The 22,422-nt window shown below is 34.1% G+C and overlaps 1 protein-coding gene across 10 annotated transcripts in view; it reads left to right on the plus strand.

Annotated features, from left to right (window-relative positions):
* The window catches only part of LOC102695531 (teneurin-2), an 822,495-nt gene that overhangs the window by 522,751 nt on the left and 277,322 nt on the right, over positions 1–22,422 (plus strand). The gene's annotated exons all lie outside the window — the stretch shown is intronic.

The following is a 22,422-nucleotide window of genomic DNA, read 5'->3' on the forward strand; positions in this document are numbered from 1 at the left end:
ATTTCTACTGTTACTGTACAGCTATGGTTAAAAATAATTTTAAGATTTCATCATTTGAATTTATTGTATTTGAGATTATCCTGCTAAAGAGACATTACATAATTAGTCTTCATTTTGTCTTAATTTTGATTTGGCAAATTTGACAATATTTACATATTGAGATATAGTATCTAAAAGCATACCTATGTCCATACAGTGTATATACTGTACAGTGTATTTGCAACGATTCTCAGATTTAATTATATTTGAACTGCCCTGCTAGCACAGAAAATCCTGTACTGAAGGTACTGAATAAAAACAGTAATATACTCAAAATTGATTGAAATGATTTTTGAAGGTTGAGATCTCTGTCTTACTTTTTTAATTTTCATTTTAGTAGTGTAGTTTCACAATTTTCTAGTCCAGCACCTAAAGTAGATATGTGGATGGTGGCATTAGACATTAAGTAAACATTTGCACTATGCATACAAAATTACACAATATATAAGTTACAGACACACACACACTCTGAAAATCTCCTGTTTTATTTATGTGCTGTCTAAAATATCTCATTTTTAAACTTCTTTGGCTGGAATACAGGTTGTTGACAGTTGGTGTCCCTTTCTATCATTGCTCTGAAAGGAAGGTTGTTTTTTTTCTGACTTCTTTCTGACATGTCCATTGTTGTTTCAAGAGATTATGTGACATTGTTAAGAATCTCTCCAGGTATTTTTATGTTCCCATTTTCAGAGCTGATTGACTCTGAGTTCTGGTGCCATGGGATGTGCCATTATTCATGAAGTATTTTTTAAGAAATTGGCTATTATGAACAAACACTTCTTTGAGACGCGTTCAAAATAGCAATGCTTGTGCATGTACTGTACGTATTTTGCTTGATTTGCTTTGAGTGGTGTTGCTCTTTCTGTAGTCGGTAGAAAGTAAGTGTGAAGAGTACACTTGGGTGAGTGCGATTAAGCATCTGTATACAAGCAAGTCTTTCAGAGTTTTATCGAAACCTGCCACAGTGCAGCATCACATTTTGATTTAAGGAGGTAAATCGGTATAATCAAGAGCAAAGATTTCAAACACATCATTTAATGGCAGAAAGACTTTTTCTGATTGTGCAGGCTTTGCTTTTATGACATACTGGGGTCATCTAATAAACTGCATAATAGGATTTAGGAGCTTGCAGATTCCTCCACAGATGTATTTCAGAACATGCAAACAGCTGTCAATATTTCATGAGCCTTGTGAGGTTTTGCAAGGTCACTTCAGATTGCATGTACTGTTTGTGAGTCAGGGCTTTCTTCTCTTGGCATTTTCTAAAATTCTACTCCTAAAAATGAATATTGGAGTACGAGTGTCAGCACGTGTCTCTGGATTTTCAGGAACAGTATTCTGCTGTTTTTTTGTACTATTTGCGAATGTGCTGAATATATTTAAATGTTTCTTATAAAGTCTCTTATCTTACTAGACTAAGATAGAGCTGGACAAAGCTTTACTGTATATTTTTATATAGAGTAATTTGCCAAGGGCTAATGTACAGTTTTCCTTTATTTCCCTCTTACATTCTCCACATTCCGAAAAAAAAACAACATTTTTTTTAATATTAGGGCCCTCCTTGGATTAGCATCAGAAGCTATAGAAATGTTTGCACCTATCACAATCCATGGCATTGTTTTCTGTTTTCCTTTAGTACAGAGCCCTTGAAGGGCGAATGTGTTTTGATCAACAGCCAACATTAGATTATTTGTCTGGTTTCATTTTTGTGTTGCATGCTGTCTTTCAGAGAACATGTTTCATTTTATGTTGTACTCTGTAAAATGTTCCGTAGCTGTAATTCACCACAGCCCATTAAAATCATATGTAAAACATGTTCTTTATACAGTATGTAGTATGTAATAATTTTCCAAAATATGTTAAATAAAAAAAGATGGAATATTGAGATTAATTTTATTTTCTTTTGTTTAAAGGTATGTCCAATATGACAAAAATAGAATAGCTGCACCTATACAGAGCAACGTTTCTGGGGTTTTGTGCTAATATACTAACTTTTTTGCATTTTTTAATTAGTGTTTCTGCCAATATCTAGTTTAGTGTTTACCCGTAGACACTTTCCGTCCAACACTCTTCCTGTCAAACTAATAATAGAAAAATCTTTGCTTGATTTCTTCTAACCCTGGAACTAAGTATTGCCTCAGGAGAGGACTCCTTTTCTTTTCGGACCATGTCACATTATAGCCTGCTTCAACCTTCGACCTCAGCCCTGCCGGTAGTCTGACAAGATACGGAGCAAAGAGACTTAGCTTTCCGCACACAATGCTTCTGCCCGAATCTCTAACCCCCAGTGCTGCAAATTAACCAGCGTGGGTGAGAGAGATCATAAAGAAAGAATAGACAACTGGATTTGCTCCAGCTCAGTCTCACAAGGGTTAGTCCGAAAAAAAAAGGAAATATATATACAGTATATGCACACATGCTGCATGCCGCATTGTATGACACCTTACTGTATTTATGTGTATTATTTTTACAGATACACAGATCACAGCTGCTTTGTATTAAGTTCTGATAGAAATGTCAATATTTATTCCTGTCACACCTCATACTTTTTATAGAATTGTTCACATTTTTTTGTTCACAACCTGAGATTATATTTTATGCTGTGGCAAGACTTTATATTCTGTTTTTGCTTGTTTGTTTCCATATGCGAGGTCACTGTTGGCTCAATGTTTAAATATCTTTTCCATATTCATGTTATTTTATTGTTTATTAGTCATGAATGAGTGCATTTTCATTTGACCTGATTTAAAAATAAAGTAATCTACAGTATTACATACAAATATGTACAAAATCTTAAATATGCCATTGACTGATGTGTCAACTGACATGTCCAACATTTTTATTATTTCTTGTGTTGAACGGCACTTAATAGTTGCCTAGGAGATCATATGCTGATCTTTATAAAAATACCGTGAATCCTTTACTGACTAAAGCAAAATTCTCTAAAGCTAAATACTCTTCAGAATATCTATTTACTTTTTCATCAGCTTGGAAACATTTTGTTAAAATTATAAAAGACACAGTAAATTGTCCACTGAAGAAGAGGGAAAATAAGAAACCAGCTTTTTCACATGATGTGATCCCTGCAATGACTAAGGCTCTTGAAGTTGGTGAAGCAGTACCAGAGTCTCATCCAATGGTCCTGCACTTTGGTTTTTTTTGACTTTGCAAAGTTTCCTGCTGAGCACATTGGCTTTCTTTGGTGTCACCTCAAATACTGTAATAATAATAATAATTGCTTACACTTATATAGCACTTTTCTGGACACTCCACTTAAAGCGCTTTACAGTTAATAGGGACTCCCCTCCACCACCACCAATGTACAGCATCCACCTGGATGATGCGACGGCAGCTATAGTGCGCCAGAACACTCACCACACATCAGCTATCAGTGGGGAGGAGAGCAGAGTAATGAAGCCAATTCGTAGATGGGGATTATTAGGAGGCCATGATTGGTAAGGGCCAATGGGAAATTTGGCCAGGACACCAGGGTTACAACCCTACTATAGTTAATCATCTTCCTTTTGATCTGCAATGTAGAAACCTCTTGCATGGACAGTCAAGACCTCTTGCAGTGCCCGTATTGGTGTTTAAATTGTTCTCTCCTGTCTCTGCCATTTTTTGTCTTGTAGGCTATGTGTTTTGGTGTTTGTTGGATATAGTACCTTTCTGCCTTTTTATGCAACATATTCCAAAGTTATACTGTACAGTACTTTTCTCTCTTGTTTATGAATCTCTCATGAGATGAATTAAACTAAACTATTAAACTAGAAATAATCTCTTAACCTGTTTTATTCTGATCACTAACAAATCAGTGTTTATTTATGATATATTGGAATGTGTTTCATAACAAGGGTCTGCAGCCCTAGCTAGTCCAGGAGAGCAGCAGTCCAATTTAAGGTCACCCTAAAAATCACTGTTTTTAAACAAGTTATTGATCAACTACTGTAAGTACTTTGTTAAATTAAGGAAAAGCTGGTGCTTTAGGGCTTAAGGGCATTCTAATGTTTGCTCCAGATGATCTTTAAATTATTTAGTTTAACCAATCACCTCATTAACTGGTCACAATTAAATCAATCTAGGTCATTAGAAACAGTTACCTACAGTATAAAAGTTAAATAGAAAACCATATTTTATATATGAGAGTTTTCGCTTTTTATGTAGAAGTAGAAAAGTACCTTTACAGTTCTTGATCTTTTGAAGTCCAAACCTAGATTACATTCAGGACTGACTGGTCAGATACAGTACAAAGCTGTAATGATAGCACCCTCTATTGACTTCCTCACAAAATGGAAGAGCCACTAAAGGCACACCATTTAAGTATAGAAACATCTGCTACAAGGTAATTCAATGTGGAGTGTGACTTCTCAAGTTAATTCGAAAAATTTGTGTTGCATTGTTAATGGGATTTGAGCCAGACTGCTTTGGTGTAAATCCAGTATGCTTATCCAGAAACTTGAGACAGCCCCTTGTACTGCATTTTAGTCTCATTAGCTAAGATGAAACCCTTGTCAATAAGCCTTATTCATGTTTTTTTTTACCTTTTTGTAAGTGTGATCTCATCTTTCTTCTTAGCCATTATAAAAATAGGAACGAAAAAAAACAGCACTAAACAAATCTTATGAAAAATGCCGCCTTTTCAGAAAATCGGCTAATTAGGTGCCTGGATGGATTTACTTGTTGAAGCTAAATGGTTTTTTAAATTTTTGGAAGTTGATCAGGCTTTGATTAATTAGGGCTTAAACATAATTTTCTTGCACAGATGAGTCATTCATTTACCTGCCAAGGATGTAGCTTACCTAGCATGCCTGTTTTAATCAAAATTTTACTTTCCTGCTTCTCTTCAGGCTCCAGATCCCTTTTGAATATAGTTCATGGAAAAGTATTTGGACAGGGATTCTATAAAATGTCATCACATAAACATGTGTACACCTATTATATTATCTTTCTTCAACTATAGGATTAGTCCTGCTACGCTGCATATGTTGACAGATTATTGTTTGTTTGATTTGGTCTAAGCACACAAAAAAAAGATTAAATCAAGTCATCATTTCTTTTTGTTTATCGGTAGGTATGTGTAGAAGTATAGAGCTGAGAATGTAAAAGTGTGTTTGTGCGGTTATCATACAAAATGTATTTAAGGATACCTGACAATGAAAATGCAAAGTGATTCATTGTTTGAAAAGACAACCAAAAAGGATTGTGACTTGCAAAAGATGCTTGCTGGAATCAATTCAATAATCTAAGGCATGCTAAGGTAGAATGTCGGACAAATGAAGATTTATTTGAACCACTACAAGCTTTGCGAGGAATCGGCAGAGATATTAATGAGGAACAGAGGCTGGTGGCAGCAGGACAACATCAGGCAGAGCAGGTTTAGGATGCATGAGCCTTATCATCCCTTAAACACATGTTGTACCAATAGGTTGTCCTTAATTAAAATAATTTAGTTAATAAAAACTAAAGTTGAAATGTCTGCCCAGTTAAAGAATTTACTGTGTGCACTTTAATGTTACATACATTTTTCTTGGGCTGAATTGACATAAAAAAGAAAAAAAACATCACTGAATAATTAAAAAGAAGTCCAAGTAAACACCTCTCAAGTCTGGATGATTCATTTATCATTTTATGTACTTGCTTCCTAATATACAGTATTTGTGTTTGTATTTGTCAAAGCATGTTAATATATTCAGTATAAATTACATTTTAAGTGAATATTCTATGTTGCTTAGTTTTATCCTACTGTATGTGTTATAGAAATGTACTTGTAAAAATTACAGTGCTGTGTATACAGTTGTGTATGCTACAGTGAAAGAGTATAATCATACTGACTTTTTTGTATGATTAATGTTTTGTAACTGCTTACATTCAGGTAGGATCGGATGAACACATAATCTATTGAATTGTACTGTTGTTCAAATGAATTGGTTCACTGTACACTGTGTTCACCAAGATTCTCCAGAGCAACAAATATATATTTTTCAGATATTTGTGTTCCTCTGTAGTGCCAATTATTTGTATATTCCAAACAGACCTCAGTCAGTGAGAACTTACCATCCTTTGTTGAATTTACTGAATTATTTTTGTTGTTTTACATGCTCCTTTTATGCAAGCAAAACCAAAGGAACATGAGTTAGCCTTTTTCCCCTTCATCATTCATAAGAGAGAATTATTAATTACCACATATCAGGGGTAGCTTTCCTCTCCGTGCTCAGTTGAAATGGTCTTGGAGTCATATAAGCATTTGCTTAAATTAAATGAATGCACAGTACGACTTCATTAATAATAAATCTCACTGTGAGAAACTAATTAATAAGAAAATGTAATCAAACGTTCTTGTGATCAGCCATCTCCAGTCCCTTGCTATACTAATGAAATGATGGGCTGTTCAGGAAAGTGTACTAAGGACCATTAGAGAGCTGAACCACTCACATAATTATGTAGTTCAAAGATCTGGTCCAATGACATGTACTGTAATTAAGATAACAGGATGGTAAACAGTCTCCTGTCACATCTGTGACAATATTGAACTCTGCTTGCAGGAGGTTTTTGGTTAGAAATATTTAAGTTAAATACTCTTCCACAGAATTATTTAAAGATAAAAAGTGTATTTATGAACTTTGACTTACTTATTTTGTATCTATCTTTGACATTGTTTCTTATTTAGCGTAAAAGTAAATATAGATCAAGTATGATGTATCTATAACAGATAAAAACAATTCCTTCAGAATGTTCACAAGTTATAGAGTGACCTCCACCACAGTGGTAGATATTAGTTAATATGTGCCATTCTTTTCTAAAATCTTGGTCAGGTTATATAAGGACCGGCAATTCCTGAAGTTTTCAGACCTTCAGATTTTTTTTTGAATTTTAACGTACTTCCGGAGAAGATAAAAAAGATAAATAAATTAATAAAAAACATTTAGTATACTTGAGGGCTTTTGAAACTTTTGGGAATGAAAACAGAATAGATAAGGAAAGAAAAACTTGTTCGCTTTTTTTTTTTTACATAAAGCTGACATAGTCTTCTAAAATAACTTCAAGAATTCATTTGATTCTCCCTAGTGTATCAGACAGGGAACGGATCTTCCACTTGATTCCTCGCAGGAGTCAAACTCGACTGGCAACTTGTCAGGAAGAGCCTTTCAAGGGAGTGCATTAAAGATGCAACACAAGGATTTTTAAATCACAAAGTTAACATTTTCTTTGCCTGTAAACCCTCTCTTTATGCCCGCCGAGTTTTAAGTTGAATCCTAGACCCCTAGACTTTTACTTCACAGCTGCCACTTATGAATGGTTTATAGGTGTCATTTTTACTGTTTCTCAGATGTTGGTACAGTCAGATCCACCTTTTCATTTGTATTGGTCTGGTGTACAATATTCTGCATTTGACATTCCTTCTGTGGAAGCTGTGCAAATGAAAATTTCTTCTTAGGCAGGTGTACTTGGGTTGAATGGCCTATGGGGAATCATCTGTTGTTCAGCGTCAAAGAGCATAATATATTATTGTTTTCAGACTGGATTTTTAAACCTGGCATGTATGCTGATTTCAGGGTGTTCCAAAAAACACTTTAAAAACAAACAAAAAAGCAACTTACTGATTCTTGTGAAAATCTGATTTTTGAAGATCCAGTTTTTTCCCCAAAGCGTACATTATTTTAGCCTGCTACATTGTCAGTGATTTTTAGGCATTTTGAAATGGCAAGTAAATTAAGGTCTCTTATTGTATTATCCTGATCTCCTTAATATTTGTATTGATCGTCTTCTTTTGACATAACCACACAATCAAAAGAATCTAAAAAAACTAGTTGCTTCAGTTATTTCTTTTCATAACACAAGAAAAAAAAGCACAATGCCTTACATTACAGAATAAGATTTTTTAAAAACTACAAGTAACCAAAACTTTATCCCTTTTAGGTCAATTCTCAGTCATTTTGGGTGTACTTTTTATGATTCTTGGCATGCACACAATTTTGATCATCTGTCCTAAACAGCTGTTTAATTTGAAAGGTACTGTAAAACATTTAGCCAGAAACATGCCATGGGTCTAATCGCTTATGCTGTCATTGGTGGAGGGTCCAGTATACATCAGATCTAGGTCAAAATTCAAATTGAACTTGGTAGTTTCGTTTGTTTGTTTTTTCATACAATGGTAGAAAGACCTTAGCATGAAATTTGTAAAGCCTCTCTGTAAAAGCTATTCTTTCCACTTACGGCTAGCTTAATCCAGTCTGTTGCATTTCCCCCCTCATTGCAAGAAAGAACATGCACTCTTTCAAATATATTTTAACACAACGTAAAAATCCATACTTTTCCCCAAGAAAAAAGCAAAACAGATTTATCCAGTTTTAGCACTGGATCTATCAAAGCACTTTTATTGCTTATTGTATAAATAACAGTTTGCTTAATGCAGTCAGGTCCCTGGTGAGTAATTTTGCCTTAAAGCACTTTTACAATCCTTAAGTGAATATCCTGTATGAAAATGATGCAGCTCATTTGTTTTACTTTATCTTAGTCATATTTTGTTAGATATATTGTGCAATGCAGTATCCTCTTTGTATTATTCTGTTTTACTCAGCGTTTAGTCAGAATACACTCTTCAACAAGGTTGGTGCTTAAGGACTTTGTGCCTTTAATAATTATTACAGTCCACTGCTGATTAGTTTCCTCAGTAGACATTGTTTTTCGGACATGTTTTATTGAATTCTGATTTTGAAACCCAGAGGAAAATGGCTGAACAGGCTTTTTTTCTATCGGGTGTGAGCTTTTCATTTGTGTGAGAGACCTGCAGATACCCTCTTTCTTCAAGAACAATAATACAGCTACAGTATATAGCTAACATGCCAACTCAGTGTTGACTGGAAAACTGAGCCATTTGCTTTCTGGAAGCATCCTACATCCTATGGCAAGATGGGGGAAGTAAAAAAAAAAGATTTGTTTGCCTGCTGTGAGTTCAAAGTAAGTAAACAAAGCCTGGCGCTGGTTTGAAACAGGTCATATTGATGCTTCCTGCCAGTTAAAAAAAAATACTTATTGAATTTTTCATCCCAACCAGCTTTCTTTTCACAGATTCTAACACAACATTGATTTAGATTGGGAGTTTAAACCTAGCAGCCTGCCACCATACTTATTCAGCAGGTTCTTGCTGGAGAGTGAGAAAGTTGAAGTGCAGAAAGGTTTGCCAAAGTTTAAAGAAAGTGAACCATTTATAATTGCATTTGTATATTAAAGAAAAATGTGTTGTTTCAACCTGTGAGTTGAAAGATCACACTCCGTGTAGCAATGGGATCATTTTGCCTCCCTGTTGCCACAGTCACACATAAGAAATACTGTGTACTTTATAGTCAGATCTGTATTTATCATGTTTCTTTATACTGTACAAGACATTTTGTAACATCAAATGAAGACATACATTTCCATTATTTTTTGTTGGGTTTGTGCAAGTTAAAGATGTAGGGATGTAAGGCAGTTCAAAACACTCGGAGACAAATAATCTAAATGCATCAGCGTAGATGGCATCCTGTGTATCAGTAGGCTTTATTTTAGTTATCCAAGTGAGAATCATAAAACCATTAATACATGTTTACGAGATATTACCCGTTTCATCTGAATTATAGTTCTGTCAACTAGTAACTTGGGTAAAGATAATTCTATTTAACATTTCTTCATCCCCCAATGGAACTTTGCCGAATGAAGGATCTCAGCTATTGCAGCACTGTTGTCAGCAGGTTTTTCATTATGGTACGAGATGGAAAAAAAAAACAAACAAATGCCCATAGTTCATTTTATGAAAGCACCACAAAGATTTATAATCAGGCCATGCACTAACTCATAAAACTTTCTTACACAATATACAGCCCCTGAAATAATGGAACACACTTGTAAATTTGCGAGGCAGAACTTAACACTGAATTTCAAATAAGCATCACATTGATCTAAGTAAAGAATGATTAAAACATGCATTAGATGAAATAACTGTTGGACTGGACATTGATTTAAACATGAATTGTGTAACATTTCATAGCATGCCCTCTTAAGCTTCCTCATCTGTATGAAAGCTGTTCAAAGACTTCTTATCCTTTTGATGTTTTACAATTGTTTATGTCAAACAAAAATTAACATGAATAGAATGTTGAGACATCTATGCTATGATGGTTTTTAAATTATAACACTCTTCCTAACTTAGCACATTACTGAACAGCAGAGCAGTATCTTTATGCTTTCCTGGAAAATAAGTCTACAATGGGCCTATTACTATAGATTTGCAGAGTAGGTTTTTTTCTTCTTTTAATTGGTAAGAAACACACACACAAATATTCCCATCTCACATATTTAGCTTTGCCTTTTCCCCACTTTCAGCCTTTTCCTGTAAAGTGTAGATACTTTTAAATACAATTAGGCTCTCTCTTAATTATGTTATAAATAATTACATTGCATTATTTTACAGAGCAAAGGGTCTGATGCAATTGAAAAATGAAACAGTTTGAATTGGAGTGCAACATAAGTTACACGTTTTTTGCCCCTTTAGGGTAGCAACCAGCCAGGTGGTCTCAGGACTGGCAATTTGTGGTTTGTTTAATAGATGGGTTTCTTCTGTTTTTAATAATGAATTCCCTTTATATCTTTTGGGCTGTCTCAGGTAGACAAACCTGGTATGGATTGTCTCTACAAGGACCTATCTTGCAGAAGCCTCACTCTCTCAGATCTCAGCTGTATTCTCTGTTAGCTTCTGGCCTCATTTGAGAGAACCAGTATTAATCAGCATTGTCTCGGGATTCTCCTGTGGCCCTGACTTGGGAGCAGTTGGTATTTGTGAATGACGAGAGTAGTTGCGCACTCCCTAGAGTTAGCTCTCATCTGGGAGGCTTTCTCCTGTTTTTACTTCAGATTATTTTCCCCTTTTTAAAATAAGTGTGGTCCATGCAGTCAGCCAGCCGTTTGCTAATATAATCAGACTCTCAGACTTTTTTTTTAACTCTTCAGAAAATGATGTGCGCCTGGGAGAATGGTTGGAATTCCAGGTGAACTTGCTCTGTTTGGAAATTCTTATGTGGAATTCCTGGGGTGGAATTGAAAAGCCAGGTACTGGCTGAAAGTACAGCAGTGACTTCTTGTGCCTTTAATTGTAACCTCCTCCTCCTTCTCACAGTGGTGTTATTGACGTTGATTGTTGCTAATGGCACCATTGTCCCTCGAATAAAATTACCAGCAGTACCAGTTTTGGTTTTAAAGGGGGAATCCTTGCTTTGTGACTGACAGCAAAGAGACAGCTTTATGTTTGACAGAATTTGTGACTAGGGCACTCGTTCATGTTTTGTTTCTGCCAGTATATTACTGTATGTTAATGACAAACTATGTTTTCAAAGTTTGAGTTACTGTTTTCTAAGAAATATTTTCAGTTTAAACTAAATGGTGTGCAAACACATCTGCTTATTTTGTATAAATGGTTTAATCTTCCCTTCATTCATCTTGATGGGGTGAGAAGTTTCTCGGCAGCCAATCCATGAAATGTCATGAATCAGACTTACCAGCATGAAAGCAACATGAAAAGTAAACCCCGTTTGACATATAAGACATTGATTCACATAATTGGCAGGAAGCTACAGCAATTGTAAAAAAAACACGAGTGGTGGGAAATGTAAAATTGGTTTCACAGTTTCAGATACATATATAGCAGGCTAAAATATCTGAAAATCAACTAAGAAAAAATATAAGACATTCAGAGTATTAACCTATACTGTATATACTGTATAAAGTATGTACATAGCTACTGTATTTGCAACAAAGAAATGTTTTGATTTTGCTTAGGTTGCAGCATCAATCATACATTTATTACTCACAAGGAACTGTTCCACAATGTACAGTAACTGATACAGGACACATTACTAATTAAATTAAACATCTACCCAAATAATGTATTTTTGTGGGATTTCCAGATTTGGAAACTGTGCTTAATCTTCAGGGCTTTATTGTGTCTTCTTATTCAAACAAAGTTATCATGTCTGACTCTTCAGCGTTTTTCTTTTCTTCGTAATGATGCTTTTCAAAACAAACACATATAAAATTGAACTAAGAAAGCTGAAAAAAAGATAATGGATATTTCCAGGACAGTAAACCAGTTCAGAAACCTCAGGGTCCCTGCATCCATTTTTGGATTTATTATTACCTGATTGAATTAACCGGTCAGATCGAACAGTGTGAAGAACCCGTAATGTTATTATAGAATTAGTGTACTATGATGAATTGTCAAGGAAAGTGACTGTGACAGGCCTATAGCCACATGCACTTAGCTATGCAATTTATACTAATTTGGAAGCCAAGGACTTTTCACTTTTGTTTAGGAGATTTATTTTTCTTCACTGCTGACAGAATGTAAAGGGGGGTGTGGGTGGGGGGGGGGGTTGTAATAAGGTTGGGATGGGGGGTATCATGCTTTGTAGTGGCGATTGGCTATCTCAAAAACCCCAGTAAGCACTAGAGGAGATTTGTGAGTGTTCCTGATTGAATTAAGATGCTACTGAAGTGTTGCTTTGCTTTGACATGAAGTAGGTGTTGTCTGTAAGTGGTGAATAAGGTTTTTACCTGTACAAAAATCAATAAATGGAGCAAAAATATACAGTATCATTCCTTGCACATAAAAGAAACAAAGAAAACCTAAAAAGAAAAGAAAAATCCACCCTGACTGAACATTTATCAATTAAATCAAATATCATTGAACCAAACATCAATGATTGGGCATGAACAGCTTTTTAATGTATTCAAGCTTTCCATAATTCAGCCATGAGTATTGATTGACTTTGCTCAAAAGTCCCATAGTTACTTACTGTAATAAATATCTGACAAAGCAGGATGTAGTGAATAAGGGCCAATTCAGTACTGCCAAACTGCAGTTCTTCTTTAACTACTATTGTGTGAAAAATTGTAAAGTATTTCTACATTACTTGTATATTGTTTTCTCTTTTTTTAACTTTATATCAATGCAAACTGCTGTACAGGTACAATATGTTGTGATTCTTTTATTGGAAGGTCTATACAACCATATCTTCCTGAGATGTACTGTATTTGTCTTCCGTCAAATGCAAGTGACAGAAAAGTACAGTAGTTGTGCTAATTTAAAATATTTCTGAATCTAGTTAGAAAATAGATTTTCTGATTTGAATAAATAATTTAGTTTCGTTTGCATACTGCATATTAGACCACTCTTTGTTGTGAGGTCTCTGATTCATTGCAATTGATGTGGGGCATCATTGGACAGTACAATTGACTATACAGTATGATTTTCTGAGTTTTTCATATTATACTCAAATAGTTTAGAATCTACAAACACTCTTTTCCACATGGAAAATGAGGCAAGCTCCACATTGTTTTATTTGATTGGGAGAGTGATGCATCTGTCATTAACATCACTACTCTCGTTTCCCAGGAAGTCGCAGTAGTTCAGTTTCAGTGAAAGCTGATTGAACTCTGGTTGATTGATCCCAAACCTACTCCTGCTGGCACATTATCAGTCTTGTTCTGACATTAGGATAGTCTTTGCCACAGTTGTCAAGTGACATGACCCTGGATCAGGCTTGCAACATCTAAACCATAAATCTTAACCTACTTTCATGGCAAGCACCTTTATTGGCAGAGTCACTTAGGAGTCCTCTGACCACAGTTTTCTTTATGTGTGGGCTGAGGATTTCTATACTGTGAACTCACTGTATTGTTTGTCATTTTTAAATATTATAGAAGCTGCTAGTCAAAAGTATTTAGTGCTGCTGATATCTTGTAGACTATATAGTAGGTATAAAAACCATTATAAACAGCATTGATATTTCATGTTTTTTTACTTTTAAGTATATTCTGAATGAAAGAAACACCATTAATGTTTGGTTGGAACTTGGCCTTGTGCATTTGTCATTTTTTTTGCAGTGGTGCATTGCTGTTGGTTTATTTTTCTGTAATTCAGTTACCTTTGCTTAAATGATCTGAGACCTGCTTTTATACTAGCTTATCAGAAGATGTTTGTCCTTGACCTGTTTAACAGGCAGGGATTTGATGGAGCTTGGTAAACATTAGCTGTTTTTTTCTTCTTTGTGGTTCTTCTTTTGACTTTTACTCGACTGTTTTCAAATATTTTAATGCCAGATTTCTGTTGTTTGGGTGCATTTTGTCAAAGTCGTTGTTTCTATAATGTTACTTTTAAGAATACATAACCAATGTAGGTCTATTTTAAATATTATAATCCAGTTTGAAGTACTCATGGGGATATTGCTGTATTTTTTCATGAGCATTTTATTTTAGAAATATGTCTAATAAACCCAGCATTATACATGTATATTTCTGCCTTGCTTATTATGTTTTTTTCCTTCTTTGAAGATCATTTTAATACAGTGAAATAAAACCTGAGAATTACCACATACCGCAGAATATTTAAACATTCCTAATTGCATTTTCTCATTTTGCATGTTGTTTTTTATTGCAGCACTTAACAGATCGTGTACCCCCAAATAAAGTGTGACTGTCACTTTTACCTGCTGTGTTAAGTGAAATATTTGAGACGTTGGGAACCAAAAGAAGTGTCATCAGAGGTATTGAGTCTGGCTCAGGCTTTGGTTAAGTGAATTTAGGTCTAGTTAAGGTTGCATATGAAATTTCAGAAGACCTTTAGTAGATTGAATTCATAATCTTTCTTCACAAAACCTAGAATTACACACCTAGTTCTTCCGTCTGTGAATACATTTGTTATTCTCAGCATATTCCCTTGCGGGCCATGGTATGCATCATAAAACCAGTGTTACTTAGCGTGAGGTTGGCCAATTGTACCCGCAAAGGTATAGGTTTTAATAAATGTGTAAATTGCATTCCTCTGTAAGCCCACAAGTTTATATTTCAAGGTCAGCTCCAAGATGCAAAGAAAGAAGCACTCTTTTGTGTAGAGCATACTTGTTACAGTGCTTCAGGGTTAGAAAGAGACCAACGTTTTCAGGTTAGCTCTTCTCTTTGCTATTTTATGAAGGATATTCACTTCCAAATGTGTTAGACATGCCATTATAAATGTCCCTTTTTAGGTTTGCTAGAGAGAAATTAATTTAAAATCCTTTGTGCTTGCTCTGTTTACAATCAATCTACCAATAATGTACTGTACTATACTGTATCAATTTAGAATCTAATTTGCCTAAGTGTGTAGTTAGTTAACTTCTCTCGACTCTTGCAGCATTTGTATATAATGTAGTTTTATATTTAATTCAATTTTCTGTTATTCTTTGCTAGTGTGCTGCTGAGCAACAAGGAATACAAACACAGAAAACCAAAATCTGCCAGCTCAAAATAATTTATATCTGTATGTGTCTGTATTCACTTTATATGGACAATATAAGATGTAACTATTTTATTCAGTATAAATTGCAGTATACATTTCACGCATTAAAAGAAATAACGAAAGGGAACACTAAATAAAATGAAGACATTTCTAAAAGTGAAAGATATTACTCTTTGCATAGGATTCTTCTGCAGTCTCAATCGCTAACTTAAACATCCTTGTGAGTAACCTATTTATACAGTACATTTCATTCTGCTCTCATTTTCCTATTGAAAATGATGCAGCCATTACTAAATTAAACCATGATTTCAACATAAACTAAACTATCAAACAGTCTTTACAGACAGTCTGTTGTATGAGAATATAAAGTGAATATTACAAGCTACTGGAATACCGTGGTTTGAAATCCCAGCTCAGCAATGGACTTAATATCTGACCCAGAGTGAATACATTTCTGCAACTTTAGACTGCAAGTTTAGCAACACTGTATAATATGTGATCACCTCACAAGGGATATGTGGTGCTTCCACATTGCAAATATTCATTTCCAAAATTGTGGCTCTGTATTCCAGTGCTTATAAATCATACCCTTAATAAAAGATAATGAAGTTTAAATTTAATTCAGTTTTTAATGTTACTCTATATTGTACATTTTAGTAAAATCTCTGTCATGCAAAAGTAATTAACCAGTTTGATTTCTTCAGTGAAGACAGTGAAAAAATGTAACCTTTTCCTTTAAGAAAAGAAACTTGTTAATTTCTCATGAAAGCTGTCTGGTTTTATGAAGATGTCCCTTAATTTTGTTTTGACAGAAAACGTTGGAGGTTTGATTGTATAATGGTAGAACCCTTCTTAGAAAAAATAGTGTGGAAAGAAAACTCTATAATTACATTATATGTGAAGTTTCTTATTAAAACGTTTGAGTTTGACTCAGAGTTCCCAATATCATATTCTGTTGCTGTTCTATTTCTTAGACAAGTACAGAGAGTACACGGCCAAGTAAGTGAGATCCTGACCAAAAAGGGGTTCACTGAAAACATTTCACTTTCAGTTGCTCACTCTTTGGTCCATTTGCTTACATTTTACTGAACTCAACCAAGAAAAGAGTATGTGACTTACTTCTTTAATTGTTTAATTCCTCTACAGATTAATGACGCTTTTACAATAAATGTATTTGAAGTACAGTCATCAAGAACTAGTTGCAATTTCAGTAATAGCCAATAGCACTGGATATCTCATAAAACCTGGCACTGAAGTTAACATGAGGGATAGGTGATGGTCTCTTATTGCCCAGTTACATGTCAACTACTTAGCAGTCCTTTTAGATTTGCTTTTTAAAGACTGCATATTCACTCAAATTACTCAGTTTATCTTAATCTCTATACTTAAGGGAAGTGGGTCACTTCTTAAGAAATTACTCATTTGTTATTTAAGGAAACTACAATAATACTAAGCATTCATTACATTCCCATAATACAACAAAGAAATCATGGGGAATTGATTTGTTGATAGTTACTTTTACTTTTGCTTAATGCTGATGTTATCTGCTACTTCCCAAATAGTAATTTACTATTAAATAAAGCATTTGAATGCTCACCGTGTGAGTATATAGATTGTATACAGTTGATTTTTCGATCTTTGTGTCTTTCCACATACCTCAATGTATATTAGCATTAAATTATAAAAAGCAAATGTCATATAGAGTGAAATCCTACAAATCATCTGGTGTTTTTTTTATCCAGTATTCCTAGTAGTAACATGCTTCTTCCTTTTCATTTCTATTCCTTGAGCAATCTGTTCAAAACATCCAAAGAAAATACACTAATTTTGTGGCAGTGATTAATGGTCCAAGAGATGCACTAATTGTTTATTTTAAAATAATTTTGTGTTTTCATCTCAGCTGTCTAGTAGCACTTCCTACCTCATACTGTCATCAGATGATCATGATTCAATATTCTCTAATGGGAAGTCCTTTATACTTTCCTTCCTCACAGCATTTGCCTAATCATGCGTGTAAGTCAATGTGTCACTCATAGAAGTGCTTGCTTCTCAAGCTGTATCTTAAAGTCTTAAAGGACTCTGACATCTATAAACTCAGATAATACATGTTTAGTAATCTGACTTCCATTGTGCCCAATAATCCACCAAAGGTAATCAATTAATAAGTACTGCAATGTGTATTTGAAATGAAAAATAATATTAATCTAATTGCTAAATTGGTGTGTTCCTGTATATGAGCACCCTAGTGAAAAATTGAACTGGAGCAGTTTCTATGCACACTGATTATTGCAGTGAATATAGTGTTCTGTTATAGCAACCATTACAATGCTTGTCATTCTTTAAAACCTTATTGGTTCCCAGTCTTCTTCATCAGGGAAGCACTAGGGACGTTCCTGCTTTCTATATACTGTATGTAATATATTGTATATACTATATAGTTTTGATGTAATTAATGACAGTCACATTTATGTGCATCCCAATATGTATAGAGGGTTCCTGATGAACGTCTCCCAGTTTAACATCTCCCCACTTTTACACCATTGCATTTTTGCCAATCACACATTTTGACCGATTCCCCGACTTCACATCCAATAAACTCCAGAGAAAGAGTAAACGGAGTCTACTTAAATCATTGCAAAATAGCTTTGAATTATATAAAATCATTATAGATATATTACTACTGTATATATTAGTGTATTATTATATTACTTTATTATTTGAGAACCAAAATAACAAAATAACTGAATAACTACTCTTACTGTTACATTATTTCCCTATTTAAAATATGTACAGTATTTAATGCAATTGTATGTTATATTATAATACTAAACAAATTTATACTGTACAAAAAAAGTTAAGTTTTTTTTGCTGATGCTTTCATCTTCTTGTGTACTGTACGTATGCAATACAATACTCGTAACAATTATTAGAATTTTACATTTATGTGTAAATTATTGTCATATTTAAAAATGTTGTTCATCACCCATACTCACAAACTCTCTATTTCATTCATTGTTAATTTTCAAATTTTGATCGTTACTAAAATGTTTTCTCATGGTAATCATTCAGTTTACACACAGAAAACATGAATGTTACAATACGTTGTCATGTCCTGGTATCCTATTAATCCTGAAATACGTTGATTTTTATGGAGGAATATGTAGCCCTTAACATCCTCCACATAATATTTACACCCTCCAGGTCCCCATTAATTAACCCTTATTTCCATTGTTTATTGTCAGAAACAGTTCCCCACTTAATGTAGATTCACTTAATGTCTGACATGTTTTACGGTCACCATGAATCATTTAAGGATGTTTAATGATTAATAGCCCCACTCACTAAGCCAAAAAAATAGAATACTGTAATTTTGTCAAAAACTTTATTCTGCATCAGTTTAACTTTAGTGTTTGAGATTACATGGAAAACAGATAACCATTAATTTATAACAAAATATTTTTGTGCTTCACAAATACTGCAAAAGCTGAATTCATCTATAAGCTGTTATACGTAATTTTGACCTGCTGGAAAACACTAAAAACTTTAGTGTTTAACAAATAGCTGTGTCCATATTTCACAGATAACAATTATTAGCAGAGCTGTTTTTTACGGAAAATTGTATTAGAACCTTTAAATATTTAAAATGGGAAATTTTGTTCAGTCACAATCAAAGATTCTAAATCTGAATAAATTGCACAAAAGTACTTATGTTAAACTAAAACTTTAGTTTGCTTAAGATGATGTTTTGTTTGTTAGAGTATCAAAATAGCTTGAAAAAGTAAATAATGCCTAGTCATTTGTAGATATTACACAGTTCACATCATTGACCATATCTTCACTGAATTTCAATCAACAGTAAAATATTTACTGTGCAAACCATTTACACATGTGGTTTTTGTACCTCATATTCAAAATCAATTAATTTTCCCATTGCTCCCTAGATTCAGAATTTCCAATTTAAGCATGGACTCATTTTTTGGCTGTGTAAATATTGTATTGTGTTTAGTTGTGTCTCAACTAAACATTTTCTCTTGCTTTCTCAGTTCTTTCATGATTGTACGTCCTTCTTACCTTCATTCTCACTTAATCTCTTTGTTCATATGTCTCTTCAATCATGGCAGCAGGTGCCTACTTAAAGCCAAAATGCATAATTCATTTTGACATATTAGATGAGTTAATTAAATATGTAGTAATACTAATTATAAACCAGACATATTACTGTTTATATGTAGTATTCAGAGGAGGTGGAACTGCACAATTGTACAAAATAATGAAACAGAATTCAAGTTTTTGTGTAGACTTATGGTCTCCCATAATGTGACCTATCATTGATTTACTTTGTTTGGATACAGTGGCCTGCCCAGTTAGAAATTGCTGACTGTGAACACCCTACACGTTCAGTAACAGTGTGCTGACTTAGCCCAGCCTCCAGCATAAAGATGGCACAAAGGCATTGATGTCTTGTTAAGTGGGACAATTCTTCCTGTTTTTCTTCCTGGATATTCACCATGTCTGTGATTCAGTAGGTTAAATCACCTCATCACCTATTCCCAATCACCTCTAATGAGGTCATTTAGCAGCAATCAAAGTCACTCGGATGTCTATCAGTCATTAAACATTCAAAACAATGTCAAAAATATTTAATCATTATTTAGAATCTTTACACAGTACATTATTTTTCTTAAAAGACACATACAGTATGCGTAGAGTGATAATGATAAGCTTCTTTTGATGCTCAGTATAGTTCTTTCTTTTTTCCTTGACATTTTTTTAAACAAACCTCTTTATGAAAGTCGTGTGGTTTCAATTACAGCTTCATATAACTTAACAGCGTGGTGCCAGCAAATAACAACTCGATTAATTTAAGCCCATCTCCATTTCACGGTCCACATACCTGGATTTGAATCTTCACTTTGTCCTTTAAAATGTTGTACACTGTGCATGATCTGGATGACTTTAGACAAAGGCAGATCAACAGATGCATTACGTACTGTACACTTACAGTATAGTACATGTTGAGGAGATAGAAAAGTAAATCTGTCAGGAGAACTATTGTATTTCCTTGAAAAGAAAATGTTAACGCATGAGTGAAATGAAGGGAAAGGTTACTGAAATAAAGGTATTTTTTTTTTCAGTGGGTCTTTCAGATTTGATTTTTTTTCCTTTTTTATATGTAGAACTTTGCCACAGACACAAAAAAGTTTTTTCTGAGAACATGTTTTACTAGGTCATATTTACAGCTGAACAAAGCATACTGTATGTGAAACCATGCAGTCACTTTAACAATAAGTAAAACTGAGTTTCAGTTACTTTTCATAAAAAAGTACTTTTCCTGTGTAACCTTCAGTGTTTTTCACAGCGTTTCCATTAACATTTCTAGAACTACGATGCCTTATGGTGTTTTTCCTTCTTTTAAACATAATATATTTCGGAAATGCATATGTTGCCTTCCTTTCTCCAATGAAATTTTCTGAACGTGTGACAGTTTTATATATTATTATTTATTTATATGCATGAAATCAGGTCTGACTGAATTACTTATCCATGCTTCTAGTAGTAAGACACTTTGTTTACAAAGATGTGGATGTTAATTCACATGGGAGATGTGATATCCGTGTGATGGATAGTGATGTATAATTTCACAATACTGCATGCGATAGCCAAATTGTGCTGACTGAAAAGGCACCAGGAAAATATGTGCTGCAGTGGACCCCACTGAAATTACAGAGGGCCAAATGGAAATGTTTGATACTGATAATACATGGGTGTTTACTAACAAAAGTTTTTTCATTATTTATAAGAGAAATCCATCAGTTAAAAAAAAAACCTGCCCAACACTACTCGGTTTTGTTGTGCTAATATAATGTTATGTTTTGCAGTACATGTGTATTTTTATTAAACATTCCAATCCATTCCATCCATACAATCCTTGAATTAAACAGTATTTAGGGAGTTCTGATCAATTAACATCAAATATGAAAACAAATAGCACTTACCTAAAATACAGTATACCTTTTTTGTGTGGCATAAGCAGGCTAAAAATGACCTTCACCATCCTTGACAATACAGTATATTTCACCCCTTCCCTGTACATCAGCCATTTTGGGACAGTGGTATATTATAATGTACATGTTGTTATTAATACTGTATGAAAGTCGGTGCAAATAACAACTTTACATTGTTAAACAGATCATCTGTAGTGTGAGCATTGTTTTTAATATGACTAAATGAATTGTTAAATAGTGTCTGTATTATAATAGTGACCCTGTTGCTTTTCACTTTTTTTGTGGGCCTCATCAAAGCCTTTGTTGAAATACAATAAAATCAATTTATCTACAAATCAAGTGAAATTATAGTTTTAACAAACCTTCACTGAAAATGGATCTATTGATATCTTTCAGAAGTGATACAGCCATGTGAAGCAAACTATTTATAATAAACTACTGTGAATATTCATCTATCATTAGCACCTTGATATCTTCAGATCTCAGAATCTGAACAGGACTGGCACTGAGATAGGTGATCACCAAGGAAATCTGTGTTGCTAAGCTAAGTGGTTGTGGACCAGTAGGTGGCACTCTTCCCTCAGGAACTCCCAAACCAATATCCCAATAATGACAGCTGAGGACACGATTCCACAGGAGCTGCCTTCTTTCAGATTAAAATTCAAACCAAGGTCATTTAATGTCATTCAAGAGCCCGTAACACTTCAGAAAGGTTAACTGATCAGTGATGTAGTGGGGCAACTGGACTATAAAGGAAGATTACAGATTAGAGAAACCATTTGGCCAGTCTGGCCAGTTTGGTATTTAGGAGCATATCGATACAAGAATCTCCTACAGCCATTTCATAAAGGAAATCAAAGTTACCTTTAACACAAAATGGGCTCCTTTGGCTGAGGAATGTAGTGACTGCCCATCATCACCCTGATGGGTGTAATTCCGTGATGAATGATGTGCACCCCTGTATATTTATAAAGCACTTTGGGTTTCTTTTGCAATGAAAAATCACTGTACAAAAGTAGGGAAATGCTACTATAATTAATGATAATTAAATTGTCTTAAATTTCTTGAACAAAA

Source organism: Lepisosteus oculatus, chromosome 11, assembly GCF_040954835.1.
Source record: "Lepisosteus oculatus isolate fLepOcu1 chromosome 11, fLepOcu1.hap2, whole genome shotgun sequence".
Lineage (NCBI taxonomy): Eukaryota > Metazoa > Chordata > Actinopteri > Semionotiformes > Lepisosteidae > Lepisosteus > Lepisosteus oculatus.